The sequence below is a fragment of the Rhinolophus ferrumequinum genome, chromosome 3 (genome assembly GCF_004115265.2).
Source record: "Rhinolophus ferrumequinum isolate MPI-CBG mRhiFer1 chromosome 3, mRhiFer1_v1.p, whole genome shotgun sequence".
In the NCBI taxonomy this organism is placed as follows: Eukaryota; Metazoa; Chordata; class Mammalia; order Chiroptera; family Rhinolophidae; genus Rhinolophus; species Rhinolophus ferrumequinum.
Window position 1 is genome coordinate 90378896 of NC_046286.1, and position 21943 is coordinate 90400838.

The 21943-nt window shown below is 38.6% G+C and overlaps 1 protein-coding gene across 6 annotated transcripts in view; it reads left to right on the plus strand.

The window, feature by feature from the left end:
* The window catches only part of GRM1 (glutamate metabotropic receptor 1), a 344263-nt gene that overhangs the window by 248673 nt on the left and 73647 nt on the right, over positions 1-21943 (plus strand). The gene's annotated exons all lie outside the window — the stretch shown is intronic.

Below are 21943 nucleotides of genomic sequence, written 5' to 3' on the forward strand. Positions count from 1 at the left end.
GATGTTAGATAATTATTTAAAATACCAATATCGTTAAATGCAGTGACATATGTCTGACTTGGTAAGGTTCAGCAGAGTTCACTGAGAAATTGCCTGATGTGGATCTGTCTTCAATCAATCAAGATTTTTAGAACTTCCTCAGTACAGCTTCTTAGGAGGTTGAGAACCATGGGAGGGGGCCTGTATGGGGCGCAAGTGACAATTAGCTACCCATCCCTGTCACCTAGGAATCTCAGCTGACTTCTCCTGTCTCCCAAATAAGAGACCGACAGAAATTAAACACTCTAATGAGCCTCGTGATTTTGCCTCATTTGCAAAATGAAGAGATTGAGGGTGGAGGGGCAGCAGTGTCCTTGGGTCCCATGGCAGCAGCAGAAGTAGAACATGAATCTCTTAACACCACTGTGCTTGGCTCCTTTTGGACTTCACATTTAGTAATATGTTACCTTTTATTGTTCTCTAATCGTTTCCTAATAATTTTGTTTTCTTTTTTAAAATGTAAGATGTTGGAAGATAGAGAGCTCTCGCAACCCTCATAGAACTCTGTACAGCGTGGATCTCTGGAATCTGTCATGTTTTAGGGTTGAATTAATCAGTTAATGTATATTCTTTTAGTGTAGGGAGTTGATGAGTTTGACTGTCTTTACACTAAAAGTTAAGGATAATTATTTAGTAAACGAAATATATTTTAGTCATTCAACATTCAACAAAATTTACTGAGCACCTACTATGTGCAACGCTTTATTCTAGGGGATGGAAATACAGCAGAAAACATAGGAGGAAAAGAACTGTTATCAATAACTTTACATTCTAGTGCAGGGAAATAAACAACAAACAAAAATAAATTAAACAAAAATATATTCTTATTTAGTGAGTCCTAAGAGCATCAGAGAAAGTAAAGAATGGGGACAGGAAATGACGGGATAGAGGATTGGCAGTTTAAAAGAGAAAGGTTGGAGAAAGCCTCACTGAGAAGGTGACATTTGAGTAAGGGTGCGGAGGCTATGAGAAAGTGAGCTGTGCAAACACTGGGGGAGGGCATTCCACGCAGAGGGACTAGCTAGGGAATAAAAAGAAGGGTCAGCCTGCCTGGCTTAGTGGAAGACCAGTAAGGAGCCCAGAATGCGGGAGCAGTGAATGCTAGAAGAGTCGGAGGTAAGTCAGAGAGGAACACAAGCGTGCATGCATATCATGCAGGACTTAACGCCTTAGCGAGGACTTTGGCTTTGTTCTAAGTGAGATGGAAACCACTGGGAAGTTCAAGTACAGCAGCGACACGATTGCCTTACTTTTTCTGAACAGAACCACTCTTGATACAGTTTTTAAGCTTTGACAGGATGGGAAAAGGCAGAAGGAAGCAGAGCAGTGAGAAGGCCGCTGTAATACAGGTGAGAGTGTGGTGGACGGGGCAATGGTAGTCACAACCCCGGTGGAGAGGAGTGGTTGAATTCTGAATATATTATTTTGAATGTGAGGGGATTTGCTGGCAGAATCGTCAAGAATGGCTTTGGTGTGAACACCTGGAAAGAAAGTATCACTATTTCCTGAGGTGGGGAAGACTCTAGGAAAAGCAGGCTGGGGAAGGAGCGGGAGCTAGATTTCAGACAAGTTTGAGATGCCTATTAGTGATGCCACTATACATGTCCCTTTGTCATTGTGGTTCATTAGAAAAACTCAGAAGACTGCTTACTAAACATGCTTGAATGTCTTTGTGTAAGAATTTCCAGGATAATATTTTGTGACCTGAGTTCTCAAACAAAAGTGGAACTCTGTGGCCACGTTTAATAATAACATTGCATGTCACAGTACATGCAAATGTCAAGGTTAAAGTCTGAACTTGGTTAACATTCACAGCAAAAAATAGCAATGTTCCAATTTATAAATTGTTCCTATATTATGCTTGATGCTCAAAGGTACTTTTAAGAGCTTCTCATGTAATTACAACCCTGAATAAACATGTTTATGTTTGCATTCCTTTCTGGAGTCAAGTTTCAGCAAATATTTTTCTCGGTTCTTCGTTCTAAGGAAGGCAGAAAGCTTCTTTAACTTTTTTATTTGGAACTAATTCATGAAATTTTTTGATCTTTTCTGCCACGGAAATCCTAGAATTTTATCATTGGCAGTTGGTCTATGCTATCTATGTGTGTATACATACATTCACGTAAACTCACCCTGCTCTTCAGTGCTGTAAAATAGGCTTCCATGTTGTTGAAGAGCAATATAAACTTTCACTTTATCTATCATTCTTATCTAGTTGAGATCTTGAATATAAATAAATTTTATAGTCTTCAAATGAATACGCAGCCATATTTATGAAAATTAGTGTGATAAAGTAGAATTAAACTTTCCATACAATAGATAGCTACTGTTTCTGTCACTCAGTTTGATCTCTTCTAATTGGGTCACTAGGGGTGTTTTGGAAAGTTTTGATATGGCAGTTAGTGTCCATAGAAGACTTTATTTAATTTAATCTCAGATGTCACTATTTAAATAAAGAGTTCATGTGCACTAGATTGTCAATTTGACTATTAAATGTCTTGAACCCAGGCTGAATAATTTGAGAATCACTGTGGCTAGTTAAAAAGTACTTCATGCAAAGTCTACGTCACTGCTTAATTAGTTGAGAATATTGAGGCTTTGGAGATGTGTTGGAAAAGCACTAATGGAAGCATCAAAGCCTAACTTCTAAAACATTTATAATCATCAGGATAGTGGAAAGAGTAGGTATAAAGCAAATCAAAGTCACTCTGTCCCAGTAAATGTCTTAGTTGCTTACAGCATTTGTGTCATGTTTGCAATTCTCATCTTTCCTGATGAGAATCGCCAGAAAGATTTGATGGGAGCTGAGAGACTATCGCATTTGGAAATTCAACCACTGGATCCCACATTGGTTCAGTTAGGTACCTGCCACATGACTTGGCGGACCTCACTTCACCTCTAAGGCTCAATGTCTGCTTACTGTAACATATTAATTTCTACTTCACACAGGTGTTGTGAGAATCGAGTGAAATAACACGAGTAAAATACTTTGCAACCTGTAAATTCTTACATAAAGGTAAAGTGTTGTTATAAGTGTTATGTCTTACCAGAGAGTAAATAAGTTATGAAATGGGCTACCTCATTAAAATTTATAGTTTTTGAAATGATAAATTTAATATAACTGCAGCCCAGGATCTGAAAACTAGAAAAAACAAGTACACAACACTTAATTAATTACCCTTATACAGTGCAAATATTGTCAAATTTGTGGGGTTTTTTTAAATTTTTTTTTTATTTTCATACAGTTTTAAATTTCTCTTTGTCATTAGAATCTTTCATTCTTAGAAAAGGGCATAACATTCCACAAACAGATAAGCTATAATTTATTTAACCATTTCATTCTTCCTACACATTTAGACTGTTTTCAGTTCTTCATGAATTATACAAAGAAAAGAGCTCCTTTGAGATGGTAACAGTTCTTCCTAAACCTTTAGTTTTTTGCATTTCAGATAATTTTCTTAAGATTTATTTCCAGAAGCTGAATAACTCAATCAAAAGATATAAACATTTCTAAGGCTTTTAAAAATAAGGAGTTCCAAAAGACAACTCCTACCAGCACTGCATGAAATTCTGTGCTATTTTTTATTCATTTTGTTTTCATAGTTATAATCATAGGGTGCATATATTCTGTATCTGGTTTTCACTTACGATTATACTTTATTTTTTTGATGTTGCTGCATGGCCCTTACAAACTCCATTTTAATAGTTCCATAATATTTTACCGAATGAAAATGCTATATTTACTGCCTTACTTACATTGTTGTACATTTAGGTTGCTTCCAATTTCCTTGTTATAAGAAAACACTGAATATGATACAGAATTTTCGTGGTTGTTTTTGTTACTATTTTTGGGCTGTTTCCTCCCTAGAGACTCCTAATTATATCATTATTGATATAAGAACATGACCATTTTTGGGTTTCTTAAAAACATGTATTACTATTGTCTTGTAATACGGTGGTATTAAGATTTGCTGAGACTAACAGTATATTCACTGTATGAGTTTAGCAACTTCACTCTGTCCTCATCAGCCTTTTTCACAATCCAGTGAATTTATAGTCATTTTATATTTTCCCCTTATTTATTGTACCAACTGGGAACAGACGGGCACAATGCCTTTTAAAATCTGGTATGTATTTATATTTTGTTATTATCCAAGACATAATGAAAGAATTTGGATAATATCTGTAACGTTCACCCAAAGCTCAGGATTTGTGAGATAGTGACAGCTAGTCTGATACAACAAAATTTCAAGACCTCTAAGCATGGGTACTCTTGCCCCAGTAGCTTGGAAATGGCAATTTACAATTTTTAGATTGGTACTAATTTTTATAATGTGTTTGTCTCACTATTAAGGTTCAAACTTTATGGACTTTCCATTATGAATTAACTTATTATATAAGGTTGGAGAACATTAGTTCTATTAACATTTGATCCAGATTAAGATTGTCTATGAACTGAGATAAGTTCCAATTTATTTAGGTAATAATTTCTCTTTGCCATTGGAAATTTGGCCCACATATCAATATGTACTCCTGGAGCATATCATTTGCCTTCAATCAAGAAGTTAGTACTATTAATTAGAGCTTGTGAAAGACTTCACAATTTTCCACCCCTCCCTGTATCTAGGCCCTTTGAAATATGAATTTGCAGCTCCTCCCATTAACAGGTACAGTTTTGGTCCCTACCTATTCAATCTGGATTGACCTTATAGCTTATTAGTTCCAAGTGTAGACCTCAAGAGGCTTCACCTACTGCCATTCTCTTTCTTGGAATCCTCCCTCAGTATATGTACAAGCCTGAGTTAGTCTTCAAACATACGAGTGATGATATGGAGCATAAACTGGGTGATCTCTCAGCTGCGGTGATTCTGGATAAGCCAGATCCCAGCCTATGTACAATCTGACTGATGATACATGAGTCAGCCCAGCTAACATGAGTCATACCCAACCCAGAGTAGCAGAACTTCCCAGGTGACCTCCAAATTCATAAACTAAATAAACTCTTGTTATTTTAAACCACTAAGCCTTGGGGTGGTTTTCTATGCAGCATTATTTTGGCACTAGATGATTGATAAAGGGGCTATATAACCTTATAATCCAAGACCCTCGTGTGGGACAATGTATTTGGTTTAATTGAAGGAACTTATTTTCTCAACCCAATGCTAGAGTTCTTTCCCTCTTATAAAAAGAATGGTACAACACTGTACCCTGCATCTCATGGATAAAAGCCAAACATTTTTTAAAAAGCCAAACGTTATTTCTTTGGATAAATACCCAGGAGTGGAATTCCTGGGTCATAGTTAGTTCTATTTTTATTTTTTTTGAGGAAACTCCATCCTGATTTCCATAGTGGCTGTACCAATCTGCAATCCCACCAACAGTGCACGAGGGATCCCTTTTCTCCACATCCTCGCCAGCACTTGTTTATTGATTTATTGATGATAACCATTCTGACAGGAGTGAGGCGATATCTCATTGTGGTTTTTATTTGCATTTCTCTAATAATTAGTGAGGTTGAGCATCTTTTCATGTCTACTGGCCATCTATATGTCCTCTTTAGAGAAATGTCTCTTCATGTCCTCTGTCCATTTTTTAATTCAATTGTTTGTTTTATTGGTGTTGAGTTGTATGAGGTTTTTAAATAAATTTTGGATGTTAATTCCTTATCAGAAATACCATTGGCAAATATCTTCTCCCATTCAGAAAGACGTTTTTGTTTTACTGATGATTTCCTTTTCTGTGAAATAACTTTTTAGTTTGATGTAGTCCCACGTTTATTTTGTTCTTTTTTTCCCCTTGCCCGATGGAATATATCAGTAAAAATATTACTAAGGGTAATGTCTGCGAATTCACCTCCGATATTTTCTTCTGGGAGTTTTATGGTTTCGGGTCTTACATTTAAGTCTTTAATTCATTTTGAATTTATCCTTGTATATGGCAAAGAAGGTGGTCCAGTTTCATTTTTTTGCATGTATCTGTCCAGTTTTCCCAGCACCATTTATTAAATAGAATGTCTTCACCCCAATGTAAATTCTTGCTTTCATTATCACAGATTAAATGACCAAATAGGGATGGATTTATTTCTGGGCTCTCTATTCTGTTCCATTGACATATGTGTCTGTTTTTATGCTGGTACCGTGCTGTTTTGATTACTATAGCCTTGAATTATTTGATGTCAGGTATCGTGATACCTCCCACTTTGTTCGTATTTCTCAAGATTGCCACGGCTATTCAGGGTTTTTTATGGCTCCATATAACTTTTAGGATTATTTGTTCTTAGGATTATTTGTGCCTTGACTTTTTAAAATAAACTTTTTAAGAATAGTTTTAGATTTACAGAAAAATTGTGAGGATAGTACAGAGATTCTGTATACCCCACAGTCAGTTTCTCTGTTATTAACATGCTAGATTAGTATATTTGTTAACAATTAATGAACCATATTGACACATTATTATTAATTAAAGAACATATTTTATTCAGATTTGGTTAATTTTAATCTAATGTCCTTTTTTTCTTTTCCAAGATGTCATCCAATGGATACATCACTATATTTGGTTATCATATCTCCTTAAGCTCTTCTTGGCTGTAACGGTCACAATCAGACTTTCTAAAACTTGGAGATTTTGTAGAAAAAGCATAGGGAAAAATTGGATAAAGCCGATGTTGTGTTTAGAGACAAAATACATGTCATGAGATTATGTTTTGAGGCTAGAAATGGGCAACAAATACGCCTTTGAACTACAGTGCCCCAATGATACAAATACACTAGTGACTTATGATACTTCATAGAAATGAAGCTCTTCCTGGTCTTGAGTTCCAAGGTGACTTTCTCTTGGAGCCATCATTAAGAAACAGTAATGTCCTAAACATTTTCCTTAACATCATTGTTGTGGAAAATAAAAATGGCTTATTAGGGTTATTTCCTATAACATTTTTAAGGTAGACCAAGGTCATGACAATTGAATATATTTCAGGTAGGAGAGGAAGGATGGCAGTGGAGTCAGTGCAGTGCAGCCATGCAAGCTCATTGGGGGATTGAGCTCCTGCCCTAAATAGCTGTTTCTACAGGGCTCTTCCCAAGGCTTCCAGGGACAACTGATAACTCACTAATTGTCATGTTGATGGATTCAGGTTGAACTCTGCTGACCCCACTTCACCCCACAATTTCCTTAACTTCTCCATTGATGCAAGATAAGCAAAGAACTTTTAAACACAGGTACTTGAAGAGAAGTCTCCATGGGGAAATTTAGAGTGGGAAGACTTTAGGTCAGGTTGTTTTTCAGACTGGTAAAACTATGAGGGCTGGATTTCGACAGGTAAGTATTCCAGGCACCTTACATGTTAGGCAAGGATAGGCTCCTGCTCTTTCCCTGCTTCACATTGTATTTATTCATCTTAGTCAGGGGCAGTCGTTCATAAAAACAAATCATATTTTCTTTGACCACATCTGTCTATAGTGCAAGGTTGCCAAATGTTTGAAGCAACCTTCTGTATACTGTATGCTGTATGCCAGAAACCAAATGGGATTTTCTGTAATCATATTTATTTATATTGCTCTCTAAATTTACAATTCCTCTGTGGACAGTATTGCTAATCAAAGCATTGCTATAACTAAAATAAAAGTGTGACCTACTGTCCTCAAGCTCTTTTAAAATATCACACACACACACATACATACACACACACACACACGCACACACAAAATTCTTTCTCTAGCCCAGATCAGTACATGGGTATTAGTAGACCCTTATTTGAATTCTGGCTTTAGTCCTTGATATGCATGGCTTTGGAAAATTATTTTTAACATTTTGAGGCCTCAGTTGCCTCATTTGTACCATGGGAAATTCTATAACAATGTTAGAGGGTAAAGATTAAAATTAATTGAAATAAATTGTGATGTTCTTACACAAATATTTATACAGTAATATCTTAATGATGTTATATATCTCTTTATATATACATAAATATATTTAAAACCATTTTATCTAAACATGACATATATATCATAATTTTAAAATTATTTTAAGAATTTATTTTAAATCATGTTCATCAAAAGGTTTAGCTGGTATTTCTTTCCATTCTCTTCAATTCTCCATCTTTCCAGTAGCATATATTCACAAGCTTCCAGGATATCAGCTCAGGACAATTTTTATTGCTTCTTGAGAGATTGAGAATTCTATCCCAATCTTCATCCGATTCCTTACCTGAGGAAAATAGAACCCATGACCCCAGGAGCCTCAGTTATCCTTCATCCCCACAAGGTCAGGTGAAGCCAGTGCCTTGGCTTCTCTGTAAGAGCCATGCCAATGGTTTTAGGGGGACCCTCCTGATTTCACCTCACCCCATCTTGGACCATCTGTTACCATCTGTTATGTGCTGTTCTTTGAATTCTCCTTGAGGTCTCTGTATTTCCTGCAGCGATTGTCAAACTTCCTTCTAAGACCATTGTTTTCTTAAAGGTTGTGATCACTGGATAGACTTTTGCATCTTCTCGCTCATCAAGCACATGACAAGGTGAGTGTGTCATACTCTGAGTTGAATGAATGGATGAGGGATGTGATTAAGCATCACTCAGAGATTCTCTGGCCCAAATCCCTCTCTGACTTAAGGCTCCTATTACCTATTATAAGACCAGTGCTGTCTTAGATGGAGGCCCGTGACTAGCTTGAAAGCTGCTACAAATTTCATAGTGGATGGAAGGGCTATGAGGGCTGAGCTCACATGTTTTGTGGAGGACTGCGGCCTAGAGCAGTTAGGATTCTGGGATCTCCCTTGTCCTTGACTGAAATACGGTGCTGTGGAGAGAGGACATCAGGAAGGCAAGAGTGTGGGTGCTTTGGAAGGAACAATCAAAGATGTATAGATATAGAGAGAGGCACCCAAAATGAATCACCTCAAGATTACACTTAACTTTTAAATGATTTTCCCTACAAATTATTTCTCAAATTTTCCAAGAGTTATTCTTGACCGGCCTACATGCTAATGTCAAGCAGGGTTTTTATTAGCTTCAGGGGAGAAAACAGTGCAAAACTACATAAACTACAAAGTGCACCAAGAAGTACCTTGAATGGCAGAAAGAATGGCTGTGTGGTCATGACTGGAAGCCTGAGTAATGCTGTGCTTCCCTTCAAATCTGCTGGTTGGGAGGGAAAATATTGAGGATTCATGGTGCATGCTTTTCATTCTTCCTGTGAAAAGGATATTGGCTGTTGTCTTAGATGCTATCATTTGATTGAATTTGAAAAACAACTCAAGAGATAGGTAGAGAGGCTTCCAGAGAGAATCTATGCTTTTTTTTTTCCATTTTGTTTTTTTTAGAGCAGTTTTATATGCACGACAGAATTGAGAGGAAGGTACACAGATTTCCCATATACTCCCTGCCCCCACACAAAGCTAGCCCCCTCCATTATCAGTAACCCCCACCTGACTTGTACATTTGTTATAAATGATAAACCTCCACTGACACATCATCATCACCCAAAATCCATAGTTTACATTAAGGCTCACTCTTGGTGTTGGACAGGATGTGGGTTTGGACAAATGTATAATGACATGTATCCACCATTATGGTATCGCACAGGGTATTTTCACTACCCTCAACATGTTCTGTGTTCTGCCCATTTGTCCCTCCCCGCTCTCCAGCCCCTGGCAACCACTGATGTTTTTACTGCCTCCATAGGAATCCATGTACTTTTAAAGAGTATTTACTGGGAAAACAATGTTAAAATAATAACGGAAGTGTATGGGATATTTTTCTACATTCCCATCAGCTTGTCAAATTTGTTTCCACTTCTTTTTTTACATTATAAGCTTTATCTTATGCATAACCAAGTCCTACATGTCATAGTAATATTGTTGATCCACTACAGTTTTTATCTTGGACGAAAAAAGTCTTTTTTCTCTTTTGATCTCTGTTTCCCTTCTCTTACCCATGTCTAAACACTGCATGTCAGCCTTATGTAATCTCCTCTCTACTAAGTGCTTTTATTTTACAATGCTGCTGTATTTAATTCTTGGATGTTTCAATAAGAAGAAACAGGACTTAATACATATATTCTGTAATAAGGGCAGCATCAATCAACTATTTGAGGGTAAAAGTAAGTATACCTATGAGAGGTGCATTCTGTACTTTTATATCTCCAACGCTGTGTGTGTGATGATGTATTATAGAGTCCAAAGAGTAATACAATGATATCTGTGTCCACAGAAGTGTATAGTCTAGTTGAGGTGATGGCACATATTCACATGATTCAACTAATTAACAGGACCTAAGCAAGATAGGCTGAAAATAATGACATGGAAAATTGTGAGATCCAGAAACTTTCCGGACAGGGAAACCCATGCTCTAAAAATGTGCAACGTGTGACATTCAGATTCACAAAAAGAAGGAAAAGTGATGAGGGTCATGAGGTCTTGACTCTCAGGCCAAGTGTTCTCAGAAGTAGAGCTGCTGGGGGTCACCACCCTGGCAGAATTTAGGCACTGACAAGAATGGATTTCATGGAGCTGTGGGGCACATTCCATCAGTTGTCCTGGGACACTTGATGGGATGTGTTCATCCCAGTGCTGACGTAGAACAATGTCCTATCCCAACCATGGCTATGAGGGTTTGTACCAGCCCAGAGAGAACTCACCAGGGGAGAAAGAGTGAATCTCTGCAGAATAAGATATACTGTGCTTTTATGCTTAACCTTTTATTTTTTAGCTAGGGACAAATAGATAGTGAGCGAGAAACAGTGGGAAAAGGTATTGTATAAACCAGAGAGCAGAGAGCTCACTCTTTTGCATGTGTGTACATGTCTATATAATTTAAAGTCTTGTTAATAAGTGTGGAAACCTGTCATAAGCAAGGGATCTAGTTAGTGATTACCTGGAAAAGTCCTTCTAAGAACCCTTGCTTAGGAGACAAACAAAATGAATTTCTATCTTGAGTGTTTTGCTTACTAGGTTTGGGATCAGGAGCAAAATCAGTTTCTTCAGCTGCAGAATAGGGTCCAATGACCTCTTCATAGAGTTTGAAGGGAGGTAAGCAGAGTACAAATAGGTCAGTTTCAGTTTTGTCCCATTTTTAAGAAAGCTTTCTAACCTCAAACATACTTATTTTTGAAGATGACTTTGAGCTCGTGGTAAGTGGCAGTAAAAATGTATAGCCTGGACAACATTTGCCCTTGAAGGGTGGCCTGAAAGTCAGCAGGTTAGTTGAAAAATAGGCCTTAAGAGTGTGTGATAGATAGCTCGGAAGTAAGAAAAAAAATCACAGGACTAGAATGGAGACAGCACATCGTCTATTTATCATTTCAGGGAAATGAGCTTGTCTTTATTTCTTAAATATTCGGAGGGAAGTATGCTTAGATCACTACTTAGATTTTCATGAAATATGAAAGAGAGTTGGTTTCTTCATGGGTGTCTCTTATTATCTACTTTCTGTAGGTGGCTGGAGGCTAATACACCATGCATATCAGTCCGTGAGAGGTGTACTAGTCTTCTACTGCTGCCTTAACAAATGATCACAAAGCTACAAGCTTAAAATAACTCCCGCTTATTATCTCCCAGTTCTGTAGGTCAGACGTCTCAGTATAACATGGCTCAGCTGAGTCTTGTGTAGTGTTTCAGAAGGCTAGGGGGATGAATCCTTCCTAAACTTATTTAAGGCTCACTCTTGAGGTTGTTGGCTGAATTCTGCCCTTTGCAGCTATAGTACTGACACCCTGTTTCTTGGCTGCCTGTCAGCCAGCAGTTGTCCCTGTAAGTTTCTCACATGCTTTTTCATGGTTTCCACATGACTGTTCCAGCAAGAATGGGTCAAGCCCTCTCACATTTCAAATCTCTTCAATTTGTCCTCTGCCACATTTCTCTGACTCCAGCCAGAGAAAGTTTCCTGCTTGTAAGGCTCCTATGGTTTAGATCGGGTCCACCTGGATAATCAAGAAAAATCCCCTATTTTTAAGACCCTCAGCTTTAATTATATCTGCGAAGTACCTTTGCCATGTGACATAAGTTCACAGGCTCCAGAGATTTGCACGTCTGTAGAGGCCATTCTGCCTACCACAAAAAGTTGAAAGCTATTATTCCTTATTTATTTCCAGAGCATATTGTGTTGCTAAAAGACACTTTTTTAGTTTCCTCCCCTCCTCTCCCCTCCCCTGCCCTCCCCTCCCCTGCCCTCCCCTCCACTCCCCTCCCTTCCCTTCCCCTCTTCTTCTCTCTTGCTCTCTCTGTCTCTCATATTTATTTCCTTTAAGCCTAGAAAGATATAATGGGGAAATGTCAAATCACACATTATTGTTATAAAATCCTTGTTCTTCAGGCTGATTTTCTCTTCTTACTCTCTTTGCCTTCTCCCCCTTCAACCATTTCACTGCTAATGAGGATTTCTAACTGGAGTGAATAGTGGTAGAGAAGTGAGATGCAGGTACATTTGAGCCTAATGACTAGCCCCAGTGTGAGGTCTGGGGAATGAGCAGGTGAAAACCAGTGGCCAGATTTGGTCTTTTTAGTCATCTCGGTAGTTCCCAGAATGCCAGTGGCAGGTATGGGTAACTGAATGGCTTTGTTCTCACCCTATGGATGACTTTTAATATAAAGATCTGGGCATAACTTGATCCAAATTATTTTACAAAATGAAGAAGCTGGACCCAGATAGACTGACTTGTGTATAACCACACAACACAAATGCCATGGACATTTTTTATACAATGTTTAGAAAGTTGTCCCTATTATCCTTCTTGCTACATATGGTGAAGCCAAGGCCAGAATTTGTTACTGGCATACAGTTTCATTAGCCAATATAAACAAGCTAAGACCAGAATGCAAATCTGCTGCTCTCTCTCCATACATGCTTCCCACCAGCTTATGTCTGGCAGGTGTGGAACAGTCCTAGGGAAAGCAGGTGGGCTGGACTGGAGTGGTCTATGGGGTGAGAAGCACCTGATGTATCATTATCTCCATCTTCACATGCTACTTGTGTGCCATGATGCCTTTTTTCTCAGTAATAAATCACCATAAGCTTGAGGTCTTTGTCTTGACAACCTTATTTGCTTTCAGCCCAAGAATATTCCATGGTCCTGATGATATATGACCAGACCTCATCCTTGCATGAATTCCTGTGTAAAGAATTTCTTTTCATTTAGAAGTCTTTTTTCCTTTAAAACTCAGACAAAATTTAATGGGGAAAAAATCCATTATACAGTCTCACTCTTAAAGCAAATATGAGTTTCCAGTTGCAGAAGTCTTATAGGTACTATCTGCCTTCAGTTGGGAGTAATTTGGAAATCAAACAAGAAATTCTTTTCATTGACATTTTGCGGATTAAATCTGAAGCCTCTTGAACTTCATTATAGCTACATGAATATTGTAAGGCTTGAAAACTTGGCTGTGGTTTTTGAACCTCAGCCAGATGGTATTAATAGTGTTATAACTGATATTTATGTAATGCCCTTTCTTCCAAGTGGTTTAAAGCACTTACTGCGTTGTTTCAGTCTATCTCCATAAAATGCAAATAATTTAAGTGGAACGCCTCATTATCCTGTTTTACTAGTAGGAACCCCAAGGGTCAGTGAAGTGACACAAACTAACAAAGGACACAGTCCTCTCCTAGATATTCTCCAGCTGTGCATCCCTCTCTGGGAAAGTTGCTTTCACTACTGAGATGCCTCTTATTTGCCTTACATTATGTCAGGTATGCATTCAGTTTCAAATTCTGCTTTAACTGGTTCCCAGCTCCCGTGCCCCTTTCTCTTCATTTGCCCAACCACTTGATTTCTATCAATAAAATCCTTCTACTGCAAGTCCTGAAACATCATTCTTAGTCTTTAAAGTTCATGAGACCTTCCCAAGATGCTCTTTTTTAGCAGATCTGTGATGGAGCCCAGGAATCTTCATTGCAGCAGATAACTTAAAAGGGTTTAATGCTGATAATAGTTGAGAAAAGTGTCTCATGATCAATCCTGATGTGGAGAGGGAAAACAGGGAAGACTTTTAGAATCTTGCCTATGAACTATGGTCTAGTAGATTACAGGCCATTCCTCCTACTTTAGGTTGAGTGCCTGTGAAGGAGAGCCAGAGGCAGAGATTCTTTTGCTAGTAATGATTTATGAGATGCGCTCTCAAGTGAAGGAGGGGGAGGGAAACAGCATAGGGCTAGGGAATAAGCTCAGCGATGTCTTAGCTGGAGAGAAGCTTCCATCTAATCCCATGAGAATGCTTTGGGATACAGACAGACCAGAGTTAGCAAGGGGCCCAGCTTTTGGAACTTCAAGTCAGTCAGTCACTGGCTGATTTCTTCTATGGAGCAGAGGGTGGGAAAGTGTGGCCTTCCTGATGATCCATCTCTAGCTGTCTGAGTGCAATTCTTCATAGCGCGAGGCAGCCCCTGTTTGTTATCAGCAACACTATGGCAACTGGGGTGTAAGTGTTCTGACTGATAAAGGTGATCTGAGTGAGGCACCAATATAACCTGCTAGATCACTCAACTCAACAAGAGTCACCTTTGCTCCTAGTCTTGGGCATCTGGCCTTGACATTTCCCGACCTTGAACCCAGACTCAATGCCTGACTCTGTATATTTTTCTGTGTCTCTCTTCCTGCTAGTTTCTGTAGTACCACCATTGCTTAAACGCTTGTTCTTGATAATCCCTTTGTTAGCGAGAGAAATCCTGCCATGGAAACGGTCCACTGAAAGGGTGCAGACTCTGGGCTCTTCTACCTTGCAGGAATCTGCATGACTCTTCCATTACTTCCTACTGCCCAGGTCCCAACATGGGTTCTCCTTTTCCTGCTGAATGTATTTATCGGACCGGGTCCCTAGTTCCAGGAAGGACTTCCACATTGTACAACTCCAGGGTTATCACTGTGTTCTCTGAGAATGATGCCCTCCAGAGATGTGAATGTAGCAGCACAGGCAATACTCCTTGGGTCCAGAGTTCTGTCTCTGCACTAGAACCAGGCAGCAGGTGCTGGAAGCCCACTTCCCGGTCTCTCATGTTCCAGGTTCTGCCTGAGGAGGTCCATAAGATGCTAGCAATGCTTTTATTTCTGTATGCCTGTTTCTTTCTATGACTTTTCCTCCTTTAATAAGAATGTACAGAAGTGCTAAAATCATAAGAGGCCATCAAATGCAATTATACACTCTAATATTTGCAAACTAATAAAGAAGCTGAATGCTTCAATAAAATTAGTTCACTTAGTAGAGATGTGGCTAAAATATTCCCAGGACAAAGGACACAAAGCAGCAAACGTAAATGTGGGAATAAGGGACAGAGATATTAAGCCAGCTTCCTAGAACTGGAATTGAACCTGCACGTGCCCTGGCATTTTCATAGAACGTGGGGTCTGTGTGCCATGACAGAAACTCAGAAAGCACCACTTCCACAACTTCCCTGCCAGGAAATTCCCATTCTAAAGATACAGCACAGGGATGTGCTTAGTAAATCAGACTTATATTTTGTATTTATTTACAACAAAATTTGCAAAAGTGAAAAAAATGATAACTGTTTGAAAATACTATAACAAACATCATTATTGAATTTTAAAATAATTAGGCAACAGACAGGAATACACAATTCGCAAGAAAGAAAAAGCTTTATCCCCCTAATAATCAAAACAAAAGGAACAATTTTTCACCTATCAAAGTGGCAAGTATTTAACAGAATGATAGTAGGTAGTGTTGGTCAGGATGTAGTAAAATCGACACTCAGATAGGCAGCTGATGGTAGAATCAATGGTACAGTTTCCTGAAGGACAATTTTTCAATATGCATCCAGAATCTAAAGAAACATCTTGATTGGGCAATTTTACTGCACCAGATTTATACCAAGAAAATGATCAGATATGCAATGGCACAAACATTTGTGTGCAAACAGGACAAATAAAAACTTCCCATGTTCCTAAACCACAGCAGAGCAAATATTATTAAATAGCTGCTGGTATGTATATTTTTAAAGACCTTATTTTCTTAGAGCAGTTTTAGGTTCACAGCAAAATTGAGAAGAAGGTACAGCATTTGCCTATATGCCCTTTGGACTCACCATGTACCGCCTTCCCCATTAGCAACGTCCCCACCAGAGTGGTACATTTGTTATAATTGATAAACCTACGTTATCTGACCCATCATTATTCAAAGTTCATAGTTTACTTTAGGGTTCACTCTTGGTGGAGCACATTCCATGGGTTTGGACAAATGTATACCTGCATCCACCATTATAATGTCATGCAGAGAGTTTTCACTGATTACCAAATCCTCTGTGCTCTGCCTAGCCCATTCATCCCTCCCCTCCCACTCCCCGCAGCCTGTGGCAACCACCGATGTTCTTACTGTCGCCATAGCGCTGCGTTTTCCTTTGTCATATAGTTGGAATTATATAGTACTTAGCCTTTTGAGATTGGCTTCCTTCACTAAGAAATACGCATTTGAAAATTTTCTCCATGTCTTTTTATGCCTTGATTGTTATTTCTTTTTAGCACTGCATAATATTCAATTTTATGGATATATCACAGTTTTTTCTTTTTCTTTTCTTTTTATTTTTTTATTATCACAGTACATTTTTACCATAAAAAATAATGGGTTGGGACCTGCCAGCTATGCTATGAGTTGACGTTTTCAATGCTGATATAATTCAAGCTCAAAGTATAGAGATTTGGAGAGCAGGAGAGTTTGGGTTTGGGTGGATAGGGAAAAGATGGAATAGGGCTGAAATTACTTGGGTCCAACGAGCTCAGATCTAGCAGCTTCTATGTGACCTATCCTGGCCTGCTTTGATTCTGAATTTTGGGGCCCAAGCCCCAACTGATAGGAGAATGTGAACTCAGCTTTCTTTGCTTGTGTCATTCAGCCATTTCCCTCAGGACTTCATGGATGTCTATGGCTTAGAGTACGACCACAAGTTTATGCCTGTTTAGAACAGTCACTGAGGACTGGACAGCCATCTAGGAGAGTAGGCCTAAAAAGGAGGGATGCTGCCGAGAAGAAACCTGAGCCTTCTGTGCTGGAAGACTATAGAGACTCCTTTTGATTTGTTGCTTCAGGTCGAAAACCCTCTGACTGGCTCTTTACAGTTTAATAAATAATAGCTGCTCTTATTGTTATCTTTATTAACCGAGTTAATAAAGGTTTCGATTCTTCCTGTCCCTGCACACTCGGTATTTCCTTCCAATTTTCCACCTCGATCAATGTTTCTGCTACGTAGGAAGGCTCTTCCTTCCCCTTTCTTTACTCGGGTGTCTTATGCTTGCTTAGCAGCAGTCTTATATATCCAACCTCCTGAATGAAGGGTCCCTGGGATTCCACAGTGATTGATTCCTTTCCTAAATCTTTGCACTGAGAGTTGGACCCACACAATTTGACTCTTTATAATATATAAACAGCACAGAGTTCAAGACATGGGACATGCATCATGGGTGGCTGAATGAGTGTCTTTCAAAATGAGAATGCAGACAATACAGTATTAAATTCTTATTCTGTTGAATAGCCTAAATGAATGAGCTGTCATTCTCATTTTAAATTTATTCTAAAAGCTACTAATTTCTATTGTTATTCTTATTATCATATAAATTCCTATTCTCCCCAGCCCCCACACCTTTGTCCCTCTTCATTCCATCAGGGAACTGAATGGATAGCGCTCTTGAACAACTTTCTTTCAACAACACTCTGTTCACAAGCTTAAAATGGAACATGTTTTTGGTTCTGTCTTTTAAGAGATTTGAAGTACATTCTCACTTACTGCTTCAGACTGAAATAATTGCCCGAACATTCCCCCTTCATTTTTTACATCTATACACAGCTTTTTATTTTATTTCTAAGGATGTTAGAGAGCTTCTAATTTGACTAACATATTAAATAGAGACTTCATTTTAGATCACAGTTTTTATTCAATAATCTCAAGTCATAGCTTGTAGTCATCATATCAGTTTTCCGTTTGAGAGTTCTTAAATGTATTCTAATCACCATCAATAATAATCAAGCCTCAGTGAGGTCATTATCCCCTTCCTGAGCTGTCAGTCATTCACTATGATAACAACTGAGATGATGTAGAAGACAGTTGTCTGAATAACTCTTATTACTGCATGAAAACAAGCACTGTGTGCTTCCATTGCAGATCGAGTCTATTCTGACAAAATGATGGTGGTTTTGCAATTGGCAGTAGGAATACGGGATGTGTTGTGGTGGATTTCTGGCAGCAAAATGGCCTCCATCTACCCTTGCTCTTTTCATCCCCAGCTAATTCTGGGCTTCAGAAACACGTATCTCCATCACACTCAAGGAAGGAGGAGCAATAGAAACTCACCAATAAACCATAATATCCCTTGATACACAAAACATTCTTTCCCCCCTTGACTAATATAACTTGAAAAAAATCCACCAGGGTAATTTTATGCTGTTCCAGTCTATGTGCAATGTTATGCTGTTCCAGTCTACGTGAGCAGTTGTATAAATACCTGGTGAGTGTGATTTGGCAGTTGTTGAGGCAGAAAGGAATCACTGACCACTGCTGCCTTTACTTTATAGTTTGGTGAGCTTTTGAGGGACCCAACTGAAAAATCAGTGCCAAGTGCTCTTAGAGAAGATGCTTTAATGGTTTTCCTGTTGCCCTCCTCACGAGAAGAAGCTGTCATGTTCGATCAAGGTGGCAGTGTCCTGCTTTTCAGTCTGTTCCCTGGTTTTCCCTTCCCAAGTATTTCTGAGCACATACCAGGTGAATGTACATACTTGGTTCCAGTACGTGTTTCTCAGGAAACTAATCTTTACACTGGCTTTATTGTCCCTCATTAAGGATGGGATTCATCTCTGCTGCTGCCTTTTTGTTCCTAGCTACATAAGAAACCAGTGCAGGGGGACCAGTGCCATATCTCTGACCTCATCAGAGTACTGTGACAGCTCAGCATGCCTGTGTTAATGAAAATGAGGCTTCCTCTTTCTATGTCAAGTTCATTTGAAAAAATGCTGCAGGGTATCAGACATCAAAGTCGTACAGTGCTTTGAATGCACACAAACGTACGACTATTTAACCCAAATCATGAGCAAGTACACACACACACACACACACACACACACACACACACATACACGTGCATACATGGTATAAAGATTTCTAGTATCACTGGATTTTGCACGTGAAACCAGGATTGCGCTCAAATAACACAGGGTTTTGTCAAAATCGAGTCCATCAGCCTAGACGTTTACCTTTATGAATAGCTACAGGCATCCATTGTTTGTTCCTTTAATGTAGCCTTGGTTATGACTAATCTCTATGCTCCTTCTTTTCTTTTGAGAATCATAGATACATTGATGGGTGGCAGGCATACCTATTTCATCTAAATTTCAAGTCCTAATTGAAGATAATTGTGTCTGTAACACTAGAAAAATTCACTTTGGTTATAAAAATGAACAAGGAATAAGTGCAGACAAAGAATCATCTTGACCACATTTGTGTTTGTCTCGTATATCCTCATCTAAGAATAACCAGAAGCCATCAGGGAAACATCTTGATCTGTTGCCCAGTTATTTCAGTAGGGCTGAATCCCAGGACTGAGTTTTGGTCCAAAAAGTGTGGAACACCTGGCATCCTAGAAAGCAAGGTTCCCAGAAGGCATTAAAAAGTCCCACAGTCAACAGAAATATTGGCCCAGAGAAGCTAAATTCCATATGTTCTTCGAGTGCATTTTTGATGAGTGTGTTTTGATCATCTTGAGCAAGGTTAGTTTGCAAAGAGCTGAGCCCAACAGGCTAGGTTAGCCATCTAGGTAACTACAGGCATTGACCGTGGGTGCTGCTTTACAAATTCCCTTGTGGTACGTACGTTCAAGGCTCCTCAGAGTTTGGCTTCCAAACTGCTTCCATCCAAGACTGTTTGCTGCCTCCATGGTCACTTATTTAATTAGATTCTTAAGCTAAACTTCTGTGGGTATTTTCCCCTGGAACAGAATGTGCACTTCCAGCTTTTTAAGTACATGGACAAATGTATCCCCACAAAACTTGAACCTGGAGCAGTGTGGGAACTCAGATAAAATCTGGGGGAATTAATAGTTGCTGTGGCTAGGTAAGTCTGCGGTTTACAGAATATAGAATATTGGTTCTTTGTGGTGCGTTTCCTTTCAAACGATTTTTGTCTGTTGGTTTTCAACTTCTCTGTGTAGTAGTGAATGAAACATCTATATGAAAGAGCTATGCAAAAAATACTGCCTCTGTTTCAATATCATCCATGTGATATAAATCATGGTGACCTGACCATGAGATGAAATGTATGCGAGCTCTCTTTATAGATTACACATAATCTACAATCACGGACAAATTTCATTTTCTATACACAAACATTTATTAATATGCTTTCAAATGCCACATTTTCCCTGAGCCTGCTGAGTGTAATATCACTCCTGGACTGTAACTAAGTAAGAGACAGAGCAGTGTGGTACTTAAGAGTGAGAGTTCTGGAGTCAGATCAGCTGGGTGATGAGCTAGTCACTACCACTATCCAGCTGTGTGGCCTTGAGCAAGTTATTTGACCCACTGGTCCTTGGATTTCCCATCAGTGACCTGGGCATAGTAATATCACCTATTTCATAAGTCATTGTGGGGTGACTAAGGTCATATATACATATATTAAATTCCTGTCACACAGCAAGCATTCAATCATGTTACCTCTTATTACCTGATTCCAGGTCAGGTTTGATGCTAATTTTTGTACATTTAAAAACAATAAAATTTGTATTTTTAGAATAGTTTTAAAGAAAAGTTGCAAACATAGATCAAGGAGTTCTCATATACCCTGCACCCATGTACATATATACATCCACATGTAAACGTCCGTGTATAATTATTTCTCTATAAATTCATCAGTGTATATATTAAGCTAAACTTAAATTCATACTGATGCCTTCACCTCTACACCACTACTACATGGTTTATTCTAGTTTTCCCCCTTTGCTTATCTGTAACCTCCCACTCCAGCTGCAATAAACTTGGCTTCTACCGTTTGCCTTCTATTCATTTATTGGTTCACCCTTGGTATATCAGTACAGCTATTTCAGAATTGTTAACCCATACCCCATGAAAATCAACTTGACCATCTTGAGTATAGTGCATATATTCCATTCCTGAACATAATTTTAATAGATTTAGATCAGCCATGTGACCTCTCAAGGTGATCCTTCCTATAGAATCAACATTTGGCATTCTTGTTTCTGTAAGTATTCCTTTCACAGCCTGAGAAGAGTGGTTGACCTGTCCAAGCAGATTCAGATAAAGTCTTGACCCTGTATTTGTTTTATCAACAGATTTGGCTAAGAGCTCTTTGCCTATAAGCTCCTGACAATATTCCTCTCAGGAGCTACTCTTTTAGATGCTGACTAAAATCTCACTAGCTATGAGTTCATATTAAGCTCTTAGGAATTCCAAATTAGACTCTTTCAAGATGTGCTGTTGAGAGACACCCCATAAAAGACAACGTGCCATTCAGGAAATCCCAACAATTGAAACGTCGGGGTCTACATGGATTGTTAAGTCTACATAAAATATCAATGTAAAATACCAACTAATAGGGCCCTGGGAAAATGAACTCTAAATGAAAATCCATGGTATATTCCATTCTTTGTTGATGCAGACTTAGGTAATAAGACTTATAGCCTATATTTAAACCTCAGAGTCTGCCCAGAACATGTCAGGCTTCTATTCCAGGCTCCCATTTTATCCACTTGGCATATGAATTCCAGGAAAAGGGCTGAAAGATAAGAAATTCTTTCATATATCCCATACATAAAAAAAGTCGACTTTTCTTATGTACAGCATTTTGTCAAATTATGGATACCACATTGTATTAATCAGCAGTCAATCATAAAAGGGGATGCATAATGTTAATGCCATATCATTTTTATGGTTTTGTTTTTACCTTTGGTTACAAGACTCTTTAGTGGT